This window comes from Cherax quadricarinatus, chromosome 52 (genome assembly GCF_038502225.1).
Source record: "Cherax quadricarinatus isolate ZL_2023a chromosome 52, ASM3850222v1, whole genome shotgun sequence".
NCBI lineage: Eukaryota > Metazoa > Arthropoda > Malacostraca > Decapoda > Parastacidae > Cherax > Cherax quadricarinatus.
The window spans coordinates 10,993,545-11,016,081 of NC_091343.1; the positions used below are offsets into that span (position 1 = coordinate 10,993,545).

The window sequence follows — 22,537 nt, forward strand, 5'->3', positions numbered from 1 at the left end:
CAATAACTCTTCTGAATTGTTGTAAATGGGATAACTGAAGGAATGGCATGGTATTTTTAATTAGTAATTCACAAGAGCTAAATTTCAGGAATTAGTGAAAATAATAATGAATCCTTACCTAAAAGAAAGAGGAATCCAGGTGTTTAGGTGTATTCATTGTTTACTATTAACAAAAGTACAGCAGAGTCAAATAAATGAACATATAGTTTAATAAGCCTAATAAAAAATATAATAATATCAGTGTATTGAAAAAGATAGTTGAAAAGTAACATCATTTATATATAGTACTGTACCTTATAAGCTTCATGTAAATTTGACAGTGAAATGATAACATTTGGTCCATATTATAAAACAGTGAAAAAATAAAAAAATGAGAAAAATGTATTTTATTTTCGGTGAGACTTTTGCTGCTGCATCAACGATAACAAGTGTTACATCAGGCTTGTTTTCAGACCTATGTACCATGACAGCCATGACAATGTTCGTCAAAGAAAACATGACTCGTAGGAAAGTGTAGATGAAAAAAAGGTCAGTATTGCCGCAGCTAAATTTTTTGGTCAAAAGTTTCAGAAATGCAGTTTCCAAAGTATTAGATGTCCATTTTCTGCAATTTTCAGTATTTTCTAATTTGGCTCTTGAGTACACAAACTTTTGGCTCCAAACTGAATTGCTTTGGAAATTAATCAGTTACATCTCAAAATTTTCCAGATTTATATTGTCTAATATTACACAGTTTGTTCAGTTCATGAATTTTGAAATTTCTTCAAATTACCTGTATTTAGTAAACCTTAAGGCAGATTGCTCAGTAGTTGAATCAATGATGCTCTAAAATTGCATTTGAAGGCCTCTGTTTTGTCATGAATTTCAAGATCATTCATGAATTTTTTTTAGGTTTGGTAAATAATTTAAGGTACATTAACACCACGTTTAAAATAGTTTAGTTTATTTCGAAAACATTAAGCTATCAAACCTAACATCGTGTATTGCCAGATCCTTGTAATTTGGTGTTCAAGTTGTTTAATTGTGAGAATAAATGTGGAAAAAATAATCCTAGAAATCCACACAACGTCAGATAATTCTTGACAAGAATATTTTTCATTTGTCAAACAGATAAGTTTCATCCACTTAACAGTTCATTTTAGCACAGAAACTCGACGAACATTTTTGTACATAACTAGTCCTCAGTATACTGAATTCAACTTGTCAGTAAATTCTGAAATTCTTACTATTTTCAAAGCACGCAAAGAAATGAAAATGACCACAATTTTCATAACTTCTTAAATGGGAAAAAAGACACAAATGTAGTATCATGTGATCCTTTATTGACTATGTTTTGCAGACATGGTGGGCTTTATCCAGATGTGTTTCTGACTTGATAAAACCCACTGTGTGGGCGAAACATAGTCAATAAAGGATCGCATTATACGGTATTTGTGTATTTTTCCATCATGTCGGTATTTTATACCATTTATCTCAATAAGTTCTTGAAGTTTCTTAATACCAGCTTTCACACACAAAGCATCCTCGTGTACAATGCAGTGAAAACCTACCGCCATATGGTGTGTGAAACTTTGGATTGGCTGTTTCACTGTTTTGTCAATATTTAGAATAGGTTTCCGGCAGAGTTTTTCAACAGGGAGTGTCTGATTTTGTGCATTTTGACCAAAATAATTATTTATGTCAGGTTAGCTTTGGTTTGGCTGTAATAGATATGGTGATACTGACAAACTGGTAAAGTAGGACATCTGTGTATAGTTCAGGATATTTATTAAGGGAAACGTTTAGCCAGGAGTATTTGATCAATCTCATCATTAGGAATGACGAAGCTATTCCTGGCGAAACTTTAATTCATTTGAACGTTTTGAACTGTGCGCAAGTATCCTTTTCCATAGATTGAGTTAGGTTAAGTCAGAGTATATTTCGTTAGGTAATGTTAGGTTACATTTGGTAACTAAACTAACAACCCAACCCAACCTAATCCAAAAAAAACATAATTAGAGAAACCCAATTAATCTAAATCCAACCTAAACTAACTCAAGCTAACCTAACCTAATGGTTGTACTGGCTTTTGATTAGCTGGGTGGAGCTGAATTCTATTGGGTTCTGTATCTGAAAGGCTGGTTGGATTATGTTAGAGATACCTTATGTAACCATAAATAACCTATCCTTATCTAACGTAACCAAATCTAATTAACCTAAATGAATCTAACCAACCTAACCTAAAGTGAAAAAAACATGTTCATACTTGATTCACCATGAGCACTTATCCGATTGGAGACAGGAAGTATACACAGTGTGTGTTTGTTCCATGGTATATACATGCAGAGAATTTTTAATCCGTTTTTGGAATTACATATATTATTGTAATTTAATCTTACCAAAAAAGAAAAAATAATTGAATTCAAATGGCATCAGTTACTAGGTTGTTAGTGTGTCAGAAGAAAATCTTAGTCGCTAATTCTGCCCTTGTGAAGATGTCCCGGCCATTAAATTTTCCCCTCATATTACATATATACATAAACCAATACGCAATATACAGAGAATAACCCACCTCGTGTTTCTCCTCGTAGGAGACTGCTAGCAGCATATCACCCACCTTAGATAAGATACCAATGCTATTGTGGGGAAGAGAGAGAACAGACTTAAATAGATTATAAAATATTCCTTGTGATCTGTGCACCTGCTCATTAATGCAAATATCCAATCAATCAATCACGTGCAAGAACGTCAATGCCTGAGAGAATGCAGACATGATTAACAGCATCAGAGTTTGTTTAGACCGAGTCCCAAACTGGGAAAGACATGTGATTTAAGTGACTTTGTGGAATGTTTGTTGGTACCAGTCGGGGTGGTTTGAGTACTTCAGAACATAAAGAAGGAACACTGCAATAGGCCTACTGGCCTATGCGAGGCAGGTCCAATACCCCTACCGGCTTAAGTTCACTAATCAAGTGACCTTAAGCTCACTGACCTTCTGACCTCACTGACCTAGTGAGGTCAGACACGTCACTTAGGTCCAACTCACACCCACTCACACCCACTCATGTATTTATCCAACTTATTTTTAAAACTACACAACGTCTTAGCTTCTATGACGGTACTCAGGAGTTTGGTGCACTCATCTACAACTCTATTACCAAACCAGTGCTTTCCTATATTCTTCCTGAATCTGATTTTTTCCAATTTAAAACCATTGCTGCGAGTCCTGTCTGTTAGATATTTTTAGCACGCCATTTACATCTCCTTTATTAATTATTGTTTTCCATATATACACCTCAATCATTCTCCAGGAGGAGATTAGGAGGCTGAAGGTCCACCTCAATGGGTGTGGGAGAGAGTGTGAGGTGGCTGGAGTTGTGGGGAATGAGGCTTCTAGCAGTGAGGTGCAGTCTGTTTCTCGTTGTGAGGAGGCTGTAGGTGGGGAGGTAGCAACGGCTACCAGCAGTGAGGTGCACTCCAGCACCTGCTACAAGTGGCGAGTGGTAACCAGTAATGGGAGGAGAATCAGAATAAGGAAAGTTAAGAGTGAAGATCTGAAGGTAGGAAATAGCTTCTCTGTTCTTCAGGATGAATGTACTTCAGTGGCCAGTGAAGGTAAGGGTACTACTGCGCATTCTTGTGGTTGGTGACTCTCAGGTAAGATATATTGACTGTGCTTTTTGTAACAGGAATAAGATGAGAGATAGAATGTGCAGACCCTGGAGTTGGTGTTGGGGACATAGTTAACAGGCTCGATAATATCATGTCAGGTAATGAGAACAAGCCCATTATCTGTCTCAGCGCTGGTGGAAATGATATTGGGAAGGGTAGGAGAGAAGAGCTGCTAGATAAGTACAGGTCAGCTATAGATTTCATTAAGTCTAAGGGAGGGGTCCCAATCATATGTAGCATCTTGCCTAGAAGGGGAGTAGGAAATGAATGGTTGTCTAGGGTAATTGGTGTAAATTGCTGGCTTGACAGATATTGCAAGGAACTTGCAATCCCATTCATTGACAACTGGAACAACTTTTATGGCAAACATGATATGTATGCAAGGGATGGGGTACATCTCTCTGGGGCTGGGGTGGTAGCACTTGCAAACTCAATTGAGAAGGCCATTGGTGAAATGCCTATGATTTTAAACTGACAGAAGATAGAGGTATGGGTGTGTGTGAGAAACAAGTAGGTTGCAACACTAGGGTTGGAAACAGTAAATGTATAAAAGGCATTCAGCATGAAGTTATAATTAAAGACAATAGATCAGGTCAGCAAACAAAGGGGGACAGCAGAGGGCAGCAAGGGACGCTCCCTTAAGGTTTACTATACTAATAGCAGGAGTGTAAGAAATAAGATAGATGAGCTAAGATTAATTGCAAGTGCAGGAAACATAGATATTATTGCTATAACAGAGACCTGGCTCAATCTGAAAGATAGAGAGATGCCCTCTGAATGTATGTCACATACAAGGCTATAAATTATTCCACACTGACAGGATCAACAGGAAGGGTGGTGGAGTAGCGATGTACGTCAGAGACAATTTAAATTGTTGTGTTAGACAAGATATAAATTTAGAAGCGTCAGCCACTGAATCTGTTTGGTTACAGCTTCTCGAGGGCCAAGAAAAACTAATGTTGGGTGTGATTTACAGGGCCCCAAATCTTGATAGGGAGTGCAGTAAACTTCTATGGGACGAAATTCGTAAGGCATCTACATACGAAAATGTTGTGTTAATGGGAGATTTCAACTATAGACAGATTGACTGGAGTAATTAGACAGGAAATTTAGAGTCAGGTGACTTTCTTGATACGATCCAGGATTGTTTTTTAAAACAGTTTGTGACAGAGCCAACTTGGAGAAATAACCTCCTTGACTTGGTTCTTGCCAGTAGGGAAACACTAATTAATAATCTTGAGGTTAATGATGAACTTGGGGAAAGTGATCACAAATCACTCAGTTTTAATATATCATGGAATTCCCCTAATAATGGCAATCAAATCTCTGTCCCTGACTTTCGCTTGGCTGATTTCATAGGACTGAAAAATTACTTAGGTGGGCTGAATTGCCTATTCGGCGAAATATACACAAACACTGATCTCTGGCCAGAGATCAGTGTTTGTGTATATTTCGCATGCTCTCGCGAATTCCTTGCATATATATAGGGCCACCCTGCCTTGGTGGGAATCGGCCAGTGTGATAATAAAAAAATAATAATAAAATATATATATATATATACATATATATATATATATATATATATATATATATATATATATATATATATATATATATATATATATATATATATATATATATATATATATATATATATATATATATTAGCAAGTTGGCCGTCTATCACCGAGGCAGGGTGACCCAAAAAGGAAGAAAATCCCCAAAAAGAAAATACTTTTATCATCATTCAACACTTTCACTTTACTCATACATAATCAGAGTTTTTGCCCAGACCAGTACAGTTTAGAAGCATATACGTATAAAGACACACAACATATCCCTCCAAACTGCCAATATTCCAACCCCTTCTTTAGAGTGCAGGCATTGTACTTCCCGTTTCCAGTACTCAAGTCCAGCTATATAACAATAACCGGTTTCCCTGAATCCCTTCACTAAATATTACCCTGCTCACACTCCAACAGCTCGTCAGGTCCCAAATGCCATTCGTCTCCATTCAATCCTATCTAACACGCTCACGCACGCTTGCTGGAAGTCCAAGCCCCTCGCCCACAAAAATCACCTTTACCACCTCCCTCCAACCTTTTCAAGAACGACCCCTACCCCGCCTTCCTCCCCCTGCAGATTTATACGCTCTCAATGTCATTCTACTTTGATCCAATCTCTCTAAATGACCAAACCACCACAAAAACCCCTCTTCAGCCCTCTGACTAATACTTTTATTAACTCCAACCTTCTCTTAATTTCCACACTCTGAATTTTCTGCATAATATTTACACCACACATTGCCCTTAGACAGGACATCTCCACTGCCTTCAATCATCTCCTCGCTGCAGCATTTACAACCCAAGCTTCAAATCCATATAAGAGTGTTGGTACTACTATACTTTCCAACATTCTTTTCTTTGCCTCCATAGATAACGTTTTTTGTCTCCACATATACCTCAACCCACCACTCACCTTTTTTCCTTCATCAATTCTATGGTTAACCTCATCCTTCATATATCCATCCACTGACACGTCAACTCCCACATATCTGAAAACATTCACTTCTTCCATACTCCTCCTCTCCAATCTGATATCCAATTTTCTTTATCCAAATAATTTGACACCCTCATCACCTTACTCTTTTCTATGTTCACTTTCAACTTTCTACCTTTACACGCTCTCCCCAACTCTTCCTCTAACCTTTACAACTTTTCTTTAGAATTTCCCAAAAGCACAGTATCGTCAACAAAAAGTAACTGTGTCAATTCCCATTTTGTATTTGATTCCCCATAATTTAATCACACCCGTCTCCCCAACACCCTAGCATTTACGTCTTTTACAACCCATCTATAAATATATTAAACAACCATGGTGACATTACACATCCCTGTCTAAGACCCACCTTTTCCGGGAAGTAGTCACCCTCTTTTCTACACACCCTAACCTGTGCCTCACTATCCTCATAAAAACTCTTTACAGCATTTAGTAACTTACTACCTATTCCATATACTTGCAACATCTGCTACATTGCTCCCCTATCCACTCTATCATATGCCTTTTCAAAATCCATAAATGAAATGAAAACTTCCCTACCTCTATCTAAATACTGTTCACATATATGGTTCAATGTAAACACTTGATCTACAGATCCCCTACCTACTCTGAAACCTCCTTGGTCATCCGCAATCCTATATTTTGTCTTGCCTTTAATTCTTTCAATAATAACCCTACCGTACACTTTTCCTGTTATGCTCAGTAAACTAATTCCTCTATAATTTTTACCATCTCTTTTATCCCCCTTCCCTTTATATAAAGGAACTATACATGCTCTCTGCTAATCCCTAGGTACCTTCCCCTCTTTCATACACTTACTAAACAAAAATACCAACCACCCCAATACTATATCCCCCCCTGCGTTTAACATTACTGTCATGATCCCGTCAGTTCCAGCTGCTTTACCCGTTTTCATTCTACGTAATTCCTCGCACACTTTCCCCACACTCACATCTTGCTCTTCATCACTCCTAAAATATGGTATACCTCCCTGGCCAATGCATGAAATTGCTGCCTCCCTTTCTTCGTTACCATTTAAAAGTTCCTCAAAATATTTCCACCATCTACCCAATACCTCCAACTCCCCATCTACAATCTCCCCTACTCTGTTTTTAACTGACAAATCCATTCTTTCCCTAGGTTTTTTTTTAACTTGTTTAACTTCAAAATTTTTACTTATTTTCATCAAAATTTCTTGACAGTGTTTCTCCCACTCTATCATCTGCTCTCCTTTTACACTCTCTCACCACTCTCTTCACCTTTCTTTTACTCTCCATATACTCTGCTCTTCTTATAACACTTCTGCTTTGTAAAAACCTCTCATAAACTACCTTTTTTTCTTTTATCACACCCTTTAGTTCATCATTCCACCAATCACTCCTCTTTCCTCCTGCACCCACCCTCCTATAGCCACAAGATTCTGCCTCACACTCTAATACTACATTGTTAAAACTATTCCAACCCTCTTCAACCCCTCCCCCCACTACTAATACTTGCACTAGCCCACCTTTCTGTCAATAGTTGCTTAAATCTCACCCGAAATTCCTCCTCCCTTAGTTTATACACTTTCACCTCTCTCTTACTTGTTGTTGCCAATTTCCTCTTGTCCAATCTACCTCTTACTCTAACTAATTTTTACCCACTTTAGCACTGAAATCACCAACCACAAGTACTCTCACACTTCGTTCAAAACTCCCCACGCATTCACTCAACATTTCCCAAAATCTCTCTCTCCTCTACACTTCTCTCCTCTAGAGGTGCATATACTCTTACTATAACCCACTTTTCACATCCAACCTTTATTTTACTCAACATAATCCTTGAATTAATACATTTATACTCTTTTCCTCCCATCGCTTATCCTTCAACATTACTGCTACTCCTTGTTTAGCTCTAACTATATATATATATATATATATATATATATATATATATATATATATATATATATATATATATATATATATATATATATATATATATATATATATATATATATATATATACACGCACACACGAACACACAATAATAATATCTGAAAATAAAATAATTTTAGACTAAGCTACTGTAACTGGTTACAAGCAGATAATAATCCACAACACACATGGTCAATTGACATCAAATAATGAGAAAAAGTCCACAAAAACAGCTGTGAACACTCTCTCTGCACGTGGTTTAAAATGTTTGATATGGAAATCTTTCGAAATCTCTGAATATCCAGTAATAATTTTCAAGCAAAATCTTTATGGAGCCAAATATCTCTGGTAAATAGACTGAGCTGAAGTTTCTCGTTTTATTAATTAGTTTTATTTTAACAATAATTGTGTCAGGTGTTGTGATAATGAACTTCGTTATCGTCAAAGATAAAGTGATGCCAGAACTGCTTTAAATAGTTTGAGAACATTGTTTAATGTCTCATGTCTACATCTCTACTTAGCTGAACAGGTAAATACTCTTGCCGTTTAGATATAGAATATATATATATATATATATATATATATATATATATATATATATATATATATATATATATATATATATATATGTCGTGCCGAATAGGCAGAACTTGCGAACTTGGCTTAAATAGCAACGCTCATCTTGCCATATAGTGTCATGTGGGTTTCGATAACGTGGATGGGGTAAAAATACTCACGTAGGCTGGTTTGTACATATAATATATAACGGGAAGTATGGGAACCGCCAACAGCCGACCTGCCTCTCTCTGCTCCCTGTCTTCGACTGACTCACAAGTGCCTACAGGGTGAGGGGTGTTTGAAATCCTGCTATGGTCAGCAGCAATATGAATAACATTCAATGATTCACGCAGACGGTTGGTAGTGAGTCATCTACTGGTACACTGGTTACTGGTAACTGGTTACTAGGAACTGGTACTACTACTGAGAGCTCGGCGACGCTAACGTATGTCGTCCCGACATACAGCTACTACAAACTAGAGATGGCAGGTGTACGGCTTGGGCTGATTCTATACAATGTCAAAGTACACAACAATTGAACATTATAACATACATAAGTAGAATATTGGAATGGAAGCTTACGTAATTGAAACTGTAATAAAACTGTAACGCATTACAAGGTATGATATAGCACAACTCATCGGAAACTCAACATTGGGATTACACAATAGAAGTGATAAAAAAAAAATTTGATCGATCGATCTGTATTCATGTGATCTACGGATTCTGAGGAAGGAATATATACAAAGAAAGAAGTGTTTAACAGAAAGGCAGATTCGGTGCACTCAAATCTAGACTGTTAACTCTCAGAATTCAGAGAGAACATGAACACACACAAAAAATTCTTGAATACTGATAAGTTGATACTGTAATTATTCATCTATACAGGTTATTTACATTTAACCCCAACTCTGCTATGGTGAGATTGATATATGCAGAATGGGTGTCATGTCTGGGAGGATCAAACTCTGTTGCACTGGCTAACTCATGCTGTATATGAGGCAAATTTGAATTGGTAGTAACAAATGATACTTGAGGATTTCTCAATACCTGTTGTGTACGTAGGGAATAACGACATTCAGGTTGATTGTCTGACTGAGTATCAGAGGTAGAGAGTACAGGATCAGGAGGATTGTCAGAGTCTGTCATATTAGTCTGGGTTGGAACATCATTACCATCACATACTAACTTCTTATGATCTAAATGCGATTCTTTATACTGACCAGTACTAATTTCTCTAACTTTATACTTATTACCAGTGATATGTTCAACTACTCGATAAGGACCAACAAACTTTTGATCAAGCTTAGGCATTGCAGACGTTTTGTTAAAGTTAGTCAGCATAACTCTAGAACCTACTTTGATTTTGAATGGCTTTGCTCGAGTGTTTGCGACTCTTGTAAATTCTGCTGTTGATTTATGAAGTGTTTCACGGATTCTTCTAAAGACACTTTGAGCTAAGCTGGTACGAGTTGCTATGAAATCATCAGGGTTGTAATTTTATTTAAGATTAAAATATTATCTACACCGTACAATGCATAATGTGGAGTGTCACCTATGGAAACATTGTAAGCAGAATTTATGGTAATTGGTTACTAGGAACTGGTACTACTACTGAGAATAGGAGAAGTGAAAATTTGTGTATGCAATAATTTCGCCAAAATCATTCTGAAACTTACGAAAAAAATATATATGATCGTGTTTGTTTAGTACTAAATTATTGTAAACGTATTTAAAATATATTTAGTTAGGTTAGGCTAAAATAAATTGTTCTTGTTATAATAAGGTTAGGTAAGTTTTCTAAGATTCTTTTGGTGCAAAATTAAAAAAATTTACATTAACATTAATGAAAAAAAAATGTCTTTAAACGTATAAGAGAAAATTTCAGAAAGGACTTAATTTTAAATGAGTTCTTGCTAATTGACCAGTTTTACATATTCGGCACGACATATATATATATATATATATATATATATATATATATATATATATATATATATATATATATATATATATATGAGAGAGAGAGATCATTGAAAATGAAAATGTTTATTTACTGTAAAGCTTACAATGTGTGGTTTACATGTTATAAAATATTAATTACAAGGAAGTCCACTAGGATGCCTAGGCACTTCGGGCAGACTGATACTAATTCTTACTCTGTATTGATACAGGTTATGGAGCAGTACATTTTAACTTACATTATTAGATACTTACATAATTAGGTACATACATAATAAGATTTATAATAGTGAGGTAGTACAAATCATAGAACAATACAAATGTAAATTTAGTAACTGGAATGGATTTGTCTTTCCATGATACACTTTTTGTTACAGCTCCCATATTACAGCTCATATATTGGGAGAACATCTTAGGCAAACATAGGACTAACTTAAGATTTTATAGGCAATACCAATATTAGGAATTTTATGTTTGCAGTCATTTGGGTAAGTGTAAGTGTAAATTATGGGGAATTAAAGATAACGAGAGTAAGACTGTATTGTTTTGAATGTGTTCATGATACAAAAAAAGAGAACTAGGTGGTTTTCATTTGGTTAGCTGATGATGGGGTGTGTTAGGGAGATAAGATGTTTTTAACTAACGGTAGTTTTGAAAATGGTGGTTCAGTCTGCTGTTCTAGTTTTCAGGCAGGTAGTTCCAGATTTTAGGCCCATATATGACCATCGAAATTTTGGAAAGTTTAGCCAGACACGAGGGATGTCATAGAGATTTTGTGTTTGGTATTGTGTCTATGGGTCCTGTTGCAACTATCAAAAAAGTGTTTTAGTTGAGGGTTAATATTAGAATTTATGGTTCTGCACAGTAGTAGGTGTGAATATTCTGTACAGTTTAGGACTTTAGGTCTTTGAAGATGAGGGGGAGGAGTGTTGTTTAACATTGGATTGCGTGATAATTCTTACTGCGGCTTTTTAATGGGATATTATTGGCTTTAGGTGAGTTGCTGCTGTTGATCCCCAGGCACAAATAGCATAGGTGAGGTAGAGATAGATGAGTGAATAGTATAGTGTGAGTAGGGCTGATTGTGGTACGTAGTAACGTATCTTGAAGACAATTCCGACTGTTTTGGATGCTTTTTTTTTGTTGTTGTGTTGGATATGGGTGTTGAATTTCAGGTTGTTGTCAAGGTACAGACCCAGGATTTTGCCCTCATTATGTTTAGCAATAAGAGTGTTGTCAATCATTATGTTCAGCTGCGTAGCACCTGTTCTGTTCCCAAACATAATGTAGAAAGTTTAGTCAATATTAAGTGTAAGCTTATTAGCAGTCATCCAGGTCGATATTTTTACAAGCTCTTCGTAAATAGTGTTGAGTGAGGCAAGATTAGGGTGGGAGATGACATAAGTCGTGTCGCCAGCAAAGACAATAGGTTTAAGGCGTTATGATACATTAGGAAGATCATTGATGTATAAGAGGAAGAGCAGGGGACCAAGGACACTACACTGTGGTACTCCAGTATCCAGTGGTCTTATTAATGAGATTGTGTCCTTAATAGAGACGTATTGATGCCTGTTAGAACCACAAATTATGGTTCAGTGGACAAAGTGATGCGTACTGTGTTCATTTCTCACAGGGCTGGGCATGGGAACGCAGGATCTTGTCCTGGCCAGCCCCAGTTCTGTGATAAGGTGACGCATATGTTGTGTTGTCTGTGGCGGTCACACACACACACACATATATATATATATATATATATATATATATATATATATATATATATATATATATATATATATATATACATATCTATGCAAGGAATTCGCGAGAGCATGCGAAATATACACAAACACTGATATCTGGCTGAAGGAGACTCGAACCTACGAACCTTAGGACAAGGTACGCAGTGCTTTACCAATCTACCCACACTGGACCAATACCTCGGCGTGTAGCATCCGCTACACGTTTGATCCAAGGCAGCCAGCTTTCAGGGAGAAGGCTTACAGCTTTTCATCTCATCCCCTGCATGCATCAGCCTTACTAGAGATTTGAACAATGCAAGGAATTCGCGAGAGCATGCGAAGAGATCAGTGTTTGTGTATATTTCGCATGCTCTCGCGAATTCCTTGCATTGTTCAAATTTCTAGTAAGGCTGACGCATGCAGGGGATGAGATGAAAAGCTGTAAGCCTTCTCCCTGAAAGCTGGCTGCCTTGGATCAAACGTGTAGCGCATGCTACACGCCAAGGTATTGGTCCAGTGTGGGTAGATTGGTAAAGCACTGCGTACCTTGTCCTAAGGTTCGTAGGTTCGAGTCTCCTTCAGCCAGAGATCAGTGTTTGTGTATATTTCGAATGCTCTCGCGAATTCCTTGCATTGTTCAAATCTCTAGTAAGGCTGATGCATGCAGGGGATGAGATGAAAAGCTGTAAGCCTTCTCCCTGAAAACTGGCTGCCTTGGATCAAACGTGTAGCGCATGCTACACGCCAAGGTATTGGTCCAGTGTGGGTAGATTGGTAAAGCACTGCGTACCTTGTCCTAAGGTTCGTAGGTTCGAGTCTCCTTCAGCCAGAGATCAGTGTTTATATATATATATATATATATATATTTTTATCACACTGGCCGATTCCCACCAAGGCAGGGTGGCCCGAAAAAGAAAAACTTTCACCATCATTCACTCCATCACTGTCTTGCCAGAAGGGTGCTTTACACTACAGTTTTTAAACTGCAACATTAACACCCCTCCTTCAGAGTGCAGGCACTGTACTTCCCATCTCCAGGACTCAAGTCCGGCCTGCCGGTTTCCCTGAATCCCTTCATAAATGTTACTTTGCTCACACTCCAACAGCACGTCAAGTATTAAAAACCATTTGTCTCCATTCACTCCTATCAAACACGCTCACGCATGCCTGCTGGAAGTCCAAGCCCCTCGCACACAAAACCTCCTTTACCCCCTCCCTCCAACCTTTCCTAGGCCGACCCCTACCCCGCCTTCCTTCCACTACAGACTGATACACTCTTGAAGTCATTCTGTTTCGCTCCATTCTCTCTACATGTCCGAACCACCTCAACAACCCTTCCTCAGCCCTCTGGACAACAGTTTTGGTAATCCCGCACCTCCTCCTAACTTCCAAACTACGAATTCTATGCATTATATTCACACCACACATTGCCCTCAGACATGACATCTCCACTGCCTCCAGCCTTCTCCTCGCTGCAACATTCATCACCCATGCTTCACACCCATATAAGAGCGTTGGTAAAACTATACTCTCATACATTCCCCTCTTTGCCTCCAAGGACAAAGTTCTTTGTCTCCACAGACTCCTAAGTGCACCACTCACTCTTTTTCCCTCATCAATTCTATGATTCACCTCATCTTTCATAGACCCATCCGCTGACACGTCCACTCCCAAATATCTGAATACGTTCACCTCCTCCATACTCTCTCCCTCCAATCTGATATTCAATCTTTCATCACCTAATCTTTTTGTTATCCTCATAACCTTACTCTTTCCTGTATTCACCTTTAATTTTCTTCTTTTGCACACCCTACCGAATTCATCCACCAATCTCTGCAACTTCTCTTCAGAATCTCCCAAGAGCACAGTGTCATCAGCAAAGAGCAGCTGTGACAACTCCCACTTTGAGTGTGATTCTTTATCTTTTAACTCCACGCCTCTTGCCAAGACCCTCGCATTTACTTCTCTTACAACCCCATCTATAAATATATTAAACAACCACGGTGACATCACACATCCTTGTCTAAGGTCTACTTTTACTGGGAAAAAATTTCCCTCTTTCCTACATACTCTAACTTGAGCCTCACTATCCTCGTAAAAACTCTTCACTGCTTTCAGTAACCTACCTCCTACACCATACACCTGCAACATCTGCCACATTGCCCCCCTATCCACCCTGTCATAATCCTTTTCCAAATCCATAAATGCCACAAAGACCTCTTTAGCCTTATCTAAATACTGTTCACTTATATGTTTCACTGTAAACACCTGGTCCACACACCCCCTACCTTTCCTAAAGCCTCCTTGTTCATCTGCTATCCTATTCTCCGTCTTACTCTTAATTCTTTCAATTATAACTCTACCATACACTTTACCAGGTATACTCAACAGACTTATCCCCCTATAATTTTTGCACTCTCTTTTATCCCCTTTGCCTTTATACAAAGGAACTATGCATGCTCTCTGCCAATCCCTAGGTACCTTACCCTCTTCCATACATTTATTAAATAATTGCACCAACCACTCCAAAACTATATCCCCACCTGCTTTTAACATTTCTATCTTTATCCCATCAATCCCGGCTGCCTTACCCCCTTTCATTTTACCTACTGCCTCACGAACTTCCCCCACACTCACAACTGGCTCTTCCTCACTCCTACAAGATGTTATTCCTCCTTGCCCTATACACGAAATCACAGCTTCCCTATCTTCATCAACATTTAACAATTCCTCAAAATATTCCCTCCATCTTCCCAATACCTCTAACTCTCCATTTAATAACTCTCCTCTCCTATTTTTAACTGACAAATCCATTTGTTCTCTAGGCTTTCTTAACTTGTTAATCTCACTCCAAAACTTTTTCTTATTTTCAACAAAATTTGTTGATAACATCTCACCCACTCTCTCATTTGCTCTCTTTTTACATTGCTTCACCACTCTCTTAACCTCTCTCTTTTTCTCCATATACTCTTCCCTCCTTGCATCACTTCTACTTTGTAAAAACTTCTCATATGCTAACTTTTTCTCCCTTACTACTCTCTTTACATCATCATTCCACCAATCGCTCCTCTTCCCTCCCGCACCCACTTTCCTGTAACCACAAACTTCTGCTGAACACTCTAACACTACATTTTTAAACCTACCCCATACCTCTTCGACCCCATTGCCTATGCTCTCATTAGCCCATCTATCCTCCAATAGCTGTTTATATCTTACCCTAGCTGCCTCCTCTTTTAGTTTATAAACCTTCACCTCTCTCTTCCCTGATGCTTCTATTCTCCTTGTATCCCATCTACCTTTTACTCTCAGTGTAGCTACAACTAGAAAGTGATCTGATATATCTGTGGCCCCTCTATAAACATGTACATCCTGATGTCTACTCAACAGTCTTTTATCTACCAATACATAATCCAACATACTACTGTCATTTCGCCCTACATCATATCTTGTATACTTATTTATCCTCTTTTTCTTAAAATATGTATTACCTATAACTAAACCCCCCTCTATACAAAGTTCAATCAAAGGGCTCCCATTATCATTTACACCTGGCACCCCAAACTTACCTACCACACCCTCTCTAAAAGTTTCTCCTACTTTAGCATTCAGGTCCCCTACCACAATTACTCTCTCACTTGGTTCAAAGGCTCCAATACATTCACTTAACATCTCCCAAAATCTCTCTCTCTCCTCTGCATTCCTCTCTTCTCCAGGTGCATACACACTTATTATGACCCACTTCTCGCATCCAACCTTTACTTTAATCCACATAATTCTTGAATTTACACATTCATATTCTCTTTTCTCCTTCCATAACTGATCATTTAACATTACTGCTACCCCTTCCTTTGCTCTAACTCTCTCAGATACTCCAGATTTAATCCCATTTATTTCCCCCCACTGAAACTCCCCTACCCCCTTCAGCTTTGTTTCGCTTAGGGCCAGGACATCCAACTTCTTTTCATTCATAACATCAGCAATCATCTGTTTCTTGTCATCTGCACTACATCCACGCACATTTAAGCATCCCAGTTTTATAAAGTTTTTCTTCTTCTCTTTTTTAGTAAATGTCTACAGGAGAAGGGGTTACTAGCCCATTGCTCCCGGCATTTTAGTCGCCTCATACGACACGCATGGCTTACGGAGGAAAGATTCTTTTCCACTTCCCCATGGACAATAGAAGAAATAAAGAATCACACACAGGGTGGGAGTTGTCACAGCTGCTCTTTGTTGATGACACTGTGCTCTTGGGAGATTCTGAAGAGAAGTTGCAGAGATTGGTTGATGAATTTGGTAGGGTGTGCAAAAGAAGAAAATTAAAGGTTAATACAGGAAAGAGTAAGGTTATGAGGATAACAAAAAGATTAGGTGATGAAAGATTGAATATCAGATTGGAGAGAGAGAGTATGGAGGAGGTGAATGTATTCAGATATTTGGGAGTGGACGTGTCAGCGGATGGGCCTATGAAAGATGAGGTGAATCATAGAATTGATGAGGGGAAAAGAGTGAGTGGTGCACTTAGGAGTCTGTGGAGACAAAGAACTTTGTCCTTGGAGGCAAAGAGGGGAATGTATGAGAGTATAGTTTTACCAACGCTCTTATATGGGTGTGAAGCATGGGTGTTTAATGTTGCAGCGAGGAGAAGGCTGGAGGCAGTGGAGATGTCATGTCTGAGGGCAATGTGTGGTGTGAATATAATGCAGAGAATTCGTAGTTTGGAAGTTAGGAGGAGGTGCGGGATTACCAAAACTGTTGTCCAGAGGGCTGAGGAAGGGTTGTTGAGGTGGTTCGGACATGTAGAGAGAATGGAGCGAAACAGGATGACTTCAAGAGTGTATCAGTCTGTAGTGGAAGGAAGGCGGGGTAGGGGTCGGCCTAGGAAAGGTTGGAGAGAGGGAGTAAAGGATGTTTTGTGTGCGAGGGGCTTGGACTTCCAGCAGGCATGCGTGAGCGTGTTTGATAGGAGTGAATGGAGACAAATGGTTTTTAATACTTGACGTGCTGTTGGAGTGTGAGCAAAGTAACATTTATGAAGGGGTTCAGGGAAACCGGCAGGCCGGACTTGAGTCCTGGAGATGGGAAGTACAGTGCCTGCACTCTGAAGGAGGGGTGTTAATGTTGCAGTTTAAAAACTGTAGTGTAAAGCACCCTTCTGGCAAGACAGTGATGGAGTGAATGATGGTGAAAGTTTTTCTTTTTCGGGCCACCCTGCCTTGGTGGGAATCGGCCAGTGTGATAATAAAAAAAATAAAAATAATGTCGTGCCGAATAGGTAAAATTGTTCATTTAACAAGAATTGATTTAAAATTATGTCCTTTCTAAAATTATCTCTTATGCATTTGAAAATACATTTTTTTCATTTATGTTAATGTAACAATTAATAATTTTGTACCAAAAGAACCTTAGGAAACTTACCTAACCTTATCATAACAATATCAATTTAATTTTTTTTATTTAAAACACCTTATACAGTAGACATAGATCTTTACATATGTTAACATATAACAAATATAGAAAATTATAACACAAAATCTAACATTGCCCTACTCTCTACAGTAATGCCGCATCCGCATGAAAAGTAAGTGCTATGAACAATAGCAGAACTCCATACTCTACCCCCCTCCCCCAGTTACCCGAACATTCCTTTATGTCACAACATATTGTAGACACACACATCAATGTACAGAAGAACATATGGGCCGTACATAAACCAGCTCTAGCCAATGTTGTCACAATAAACCAAGAAGTATACTACTGAAAATTACATATATAAATAAATAGTAAATAACATTCTGTAGCATCAAATAACAGGGAATCTACCTCTCTACAAGGATGTTTTAGCATAGATTGAAGCAACATCTCCCCAATGAAAAACAATACAATAAGTGTCAGGGGCCCAAGACTGTTCAACTGACTCCCAGCATACATAAGGGGGATTACCAATAGACCCCTGGCTGTCTTCAAGCAGGCACTGGACAAGCACCTAAAGTCGGTACCTGACCAGCCGGGCTGTGGCTCGTACGTTGGATTGCGTGCAGTCAGCAGTAACAGCCTGGTTGATCAGGCTCTGATCCACCATGAGGCCTGGTCACAAACCGGGCCGCGGGGGCGTTGACCCCCGGAAGTCTCTCCAGGTAAACTCCAGATTGTCAGTTACAACACACACCTAAAATGTCCGACCGCATGCCCTAGATCACCCACCCAAATCCTGGAAAGGTCCCTAGTATGCATTAACACCCTTAACACACTCTCGCAACTCCAACCGCCCCACCACTTACACGCATCCGCATGCAATCTATCCAACCTCCTCCCCCACACCCTCCTACACATAAAAACCCTCGTTTCAAATATATACATTTAACACTATGCTTTAAGTCTATTAAACCCAATCCTTCCCTACTAACCAGAAGAGTTACAACCCCCATTCTCAGCCATTCACAAACTGATTCCCAAATAAATCTAAATACCCTTTTGAGCACTCTCTTAATGTCCATCTCCGCCAACGATGACGCTTTGCTGAATTGTCAAGTGACTTGGCCACAAACCATCCATCCTTCTTACCACCCGATCCAAAACACCCCCCGAATTAACCATCTATGCCTCCTGATCATTTCCCATATACACTATTCCATAGATCTTTATCTGATCTACCACATGCCATCCCACATCACTGCCCTAATCTACCCTCCCTTCCCAAGCCCCTAAATCCAGTAACTTCGATCTCTTCATATTCACCCTCAAACCCGTGCCCCCCAAACCTATGTATGACTTCCCCCACTGCACGTAAACCCTCCTCCTTCCTCACAAGAATCATAGTATCATCTACATATCCTACAATCCCCAGCTCACTACACCCCACATGCAAACTCACCCTCCCACGTATACACACCTCTACTGCCCTGTAGAATGGGTCCTGTAGACATGCAAAAAGAAGTTGCGACAGGGGACAACCCTGCCGAAGACCCCTACTCATAGGAATCCTCTTCCCCACTCTCCCATTCACCTGCATACACACACTTACTCCAAAGTACAGTGTCTCAACCCAGAGCACTATTTCTTCCCCAAAACCCTGCCATCGTAAGATTTGCCACAACTCCTCGATTTCCACACAATCATACGCCACTTGCCAATCCAAAGCCAAGACACCTCCCCACCTGCACCCCCTCCAGCCTTTTCACAAACTCTTTTATTATCCCATGCCCCTCATATATAGTCCTCCCAGGCACCCCATATTGACCCTCCACTACAACTTGACCCACCACACATTTCAAACGGTTTCCCAAAATTTTTATAAAAAGCTTATAGTCTGCACAAAGTAAGGACAAAGCTCGGTAATCCTTCACTGTGCTGGGACACTCTCCTTTCTTAACCAATACTACTACCACCGTTGCCTGTAACCCACCCAACGCTCCTCTTTCCTTCATTATATTCATGAGCCTCACCAAAAATGCTTTCAGTACACACTAGTTTTGCATATAAAATTCACAGGGCAAGCCATCGATCCCCAGTTCCTTGCTCCACCCCATCCCCATCAATGCCCTCGACACCTCCCCTCGTCTATGTCCCCACCCAACGCCAGGGGGTTGCTCCTACCAAGAACACAGGATACATTCTCGCCCAACCCTAGCAATGCCTCACTATCTAGCCCAACCCTCTCCAAGTACTTCCCAAACCACCCGTCCACATAATGACTCATTCCCTCTGTCATCCACAATTCCTGCCCCACACTATACCCTCCCTACTCCGAATGAACCACCAATCGAGCTATCTCTGTGGCTGCCCAGCGCACCCACTGTCCCCATAACACACAGGGCGACAGCCTATTGCCCCACAGCACCTCCTCCAGCCCTCCCTGAACACGTACTGCGTTGAACCTCTCATTTTGCAAGTCCCTAATGCATCCCTTCAGTATCTCAATTTCCCCCACAGGGTACGCTTTCCCCTGAACACCCCTCCCATAACATCCTCGCAACCTCCCCTCAAAGTACTGAAGAAGCCCATAAAACATCCAAGCCTCCCACTTTCCTTGCCCCACATAAAACTGCCATATCCTTCCCTTCGCCACCCCATCCCAGCACTCCAACAAGTCACCTGCAGCACCACCCTTCTTCCATAAGCCCTCCCACAACCTTCCAAACTCCACCCACTTCTCCTCAACCCCAAGAAGCCTCACATTCAATTTCCAATAACCCTGGTACTGCTTAGGCAACCTGTCCCAAATCCACCGTACTCACCTGCACCACTTGCACACTCCTCGTCACATACATCCTATCAAGCCGGGCAACATAACTTCTCCTGATGAACGTATGTTTGACCTCCCACGCCCAACCCCCTATTACATCCCCTAAACCCACACCCCACATATCACTCAGGCCTGCTGAACAATACCCTGCCGCTCACAGCTTCATGTTCTTCATATGCATCACAGAATTCCAATCGCCCCCACGACGGCAACGGGAGGGGGGATGGGGTGGAGTGACCTAACATAGTAAACCAAAACATCATGCACAAACTCGTCCTTCACCCTCACATCACTCTCCACAGGAGCTTACACACACACCATTGCCACACACTCACCCATCCACCACCCATCCACCAGTAAGACATACCACTCCCCCGTTTACACCTAAGAACCACAAACAGGTTCACCTCAAGAAGCAGGACACCAACCCCACCCTTCAAGTGATCTGAATGTGCCACAAACACTCTATACCCTTCCACCTCAAACACACACCCAGTGCTCCTGCACAAAAAACCACATCCACTCTGTAACGTCTTAAAAGCCTCTGAAACCACATTCTCTCTACAATGTCCGCCCCCTCTGCCCCGGTGCACCTTTCATAGAACCACTATATGCATGCTGGCCCCTGCTACCACGCTCTCCACTCACAGCTTGGGACCCTCCCCGAGCCGCCACTGAACCTTGGAGATAAGGAGATCCTCCATGCACCACATCCTCCCACGTCTTCTTCCCCAACCTCTGCGCCGAGGCCAATACGTCATCAGAATCCAATTGCATCAACGCCCTCTTACATGACACAATCCTCTCCCATGTCAACCTCCTGAGATGCCTCATAGTGGATCTCCACTTCCACCACAATCATGTCTTTCACACCAGATTTCCCAACAACCTGGGTCGCCAGACTCCGTCCTCGGCTAACCACCTTCCTCGCTTCTTCCACCACATCTGGCATTTCACACAGCTCATTCAACACTGTCGCCAATGTCTTCTCCACCACCCTTGCTGCTCCACTTGTCATGTCTGCCCCATGCTCCAAAGGTGAATACACAGGGCCATCATCCTGAAGGAGAGGCAAGCATTGCCCCTCTGGATGCAACGCCCTCTCTACTTCCTCATTCCACGAGTTTCCACTTCCACGTGCGTCCATCATGGAAACATCACTCGCCTCTGGCTCTGACGCCTGTGCTGTATCACGACTCACGTTCTGCGGCCGAACTGGCGTCCACATTGGGCTGCAATGTGATCATAACCAATACACAGCCGACAAGTTCGATGCTGCCCTGCGTAAGACACCATAACTTGAGTTGGGAATTCCTCCAGGATCACATAGGACGGTATAGGGTGCCTTAACAACATCTTCAGCGTAAATGTGCCCACCGGAAGTCCAGTGTATGCCCCCTCCACCCATTTACCAACAGTTGCCAAGTGTACCGTTCCATACTGATCAAAGATGGTCAGCAAATCGGTTTCATCCATCTCGAACGGCATGTTTCATACCTTTACCCAGGTGTAGTGCCTGGACACATCAATCAGGCAAACGCTCACTGCTGAGTTAACAAGCTCACAGCTATCCTGGTACTTCTCTACCAGCCGTTCGTAAACCTCTGCTGACCGCAACTTGACAAAGACTCTGTAGGCACAATTAAGCACCACACCATACAGATCATGATCCGTTATGCCGTAAGTGTCGCGGATTATCGCCGGCAAAATGCACAGACGTTGTTTGGGGTGTGACAGCACCATGCACCAGCTCAATACAGTGTTTATTTGCCTCCGTATGGGCTGCGCCATCTTGTGAAAATCCACTACCAATTTAATTTAGCATAATCCAACTAAATACATTTTAGATAAGTTTACAATGATTTAATAATAAAAGAACACAAAGAAATATATTTTTTTCCTTAGGTTC

At 40.4% G+C, this 22,537-nt stretch overlaps 1 protein-coding gene across 1 annotated transcript in view; it reads left to right on the top strand.

Moving 5' to 3' along the window:
* Positions 1-8,634: 8,634 nt before the first annotated feature.
* The window catches only part of LOC128696870 (aminopeptidase N), a 47,965-nt gene continuing 34,062 nt past the window's right edge, over positions 8,635-22,537 (top strand). The window contains exon 1 of the mRNA XM_070096046.1: positions 8,635-8,656. The gene's annotated coding sequence lies outside the window, so the exon portion shown is untranslated. The remainder of the gene's footprint in view (positions 8,657-22,537) is intronic.